Source organism: Populus alba, chromosome 8 (genome assembly GCF_005239225.2).
Source record: "Populus alba chromosome 8, ASM523922v2, whole genome shotgun sequence".
In the NCBI taxonomy this organism is placed as follows: Eukaryota; Viridiplantae; Streptophyta; class Magnoliopsida; order Malpighiales; family Salicaceae; genus Populus; species Populus alba.
In genome coordinates this window covers 5,607,146-5,608,414 of record NC_133291.1, presented here as the reverse complement: position 1 = coordinate 5,608,414, position 1,269 = coordinate 5,607,146, and positions in this window count along the sequence as shown.

Genomic DNA, 1,269 nt, shown 5'->3' with positions numbered 1-1,269 from the left:
AAACAATTTGCCTTTTATCTTTAGAAACACTCTTTTTAACAGCATGAATAATAACGAGTAATTATTTGCTACGCCATGACTCTTTATGGAAAAGTCTCTTATATTTTGAGAACGCCATTTATTGATCCAGGTCGCTTACTTGATTAGAAAGGACTTGAAAGGCACGTAATGTTATTTTATGGCTCAAGGCTATAAAAAGAAAGAGCATTCCATAAGCTTAAAAAAAGTGTTTAAGGGCTTATAAACTATAGATCACTATTATCTGTCTTGGCATTTTCTTTTGCTGTCTTGACAACAAAAATGATGCTAAATATTCCAAATGAGGAACTTCTGTTTTTTTTTTTTTTTGTTATTCCCATATTTGTTAGGAATTCACTCAATTGTTTGGAATTTAATTGAATTCTTTGTTGTCAAACTTTCTTTATAAGCTCACATGCCTTCAAGACAATTTCCTTAATCATATTTCACTTTTTGCCCCCTAGTGTAGGGTGTGATCTTAGTTAAGGTTCTCATGAAAGAAAAGGCTTTAAATAGACTCAGCTCAAATTGGGACTGCAAAGGATAATTTTAAAGAAAGTGAAGGGAATATCAAAGATGGCCTTTCCTCATTTCAAGTAAAGATCAGTTAAAACCAATAAACTTTGTCCATATCCAACGCAATGCTTTGGATATGTAAGATACCATGTTTTTGCGCGTCCATGACAAACTAATGTACTACCAACCATTATTCATGCTGATAAAATGTGGATCCAAGACATAATTTGGGTGATAGTTGTTCCAACTGCATGTTTTTTTGACTTGTTTGGTCATCTCTTTCAAGGGAATTACTCTGAACATTATTCTAAACAAATCATTGATTTATTTCATTGAAAATCACAAACAAAATCAGTTCTTTTTAAAACCTCATTTAAAAAAAAATGGACTTTCTTGTTAAAAAAAAAGTTTGAAAGATCAAATTGTTGAGCCATTGAGATCATGCATGGGCTTTTTGGTGAGGTATAATGCAAAGAGAATTTCCTAGCCAAAACTTTATTGATTGGATTGGATGAAACCATCATACATAATACTTTTTCACAGAATCAGAGTTCACAGGCCTAGGTAAATCATCTCCATCCATCCTAGTTAACAACAGAGCTCCTCCGGAGAATGCTTTCTTCACTACATATGGGCCTTCACTAGTTTGGTGCCCACTTGCTTCCGGTCTTCACTTGGTAATGGCAAGATTTTTCGTAGTACAAGATCCCCTTCTTTGAATTCTCTAGGTCGAAC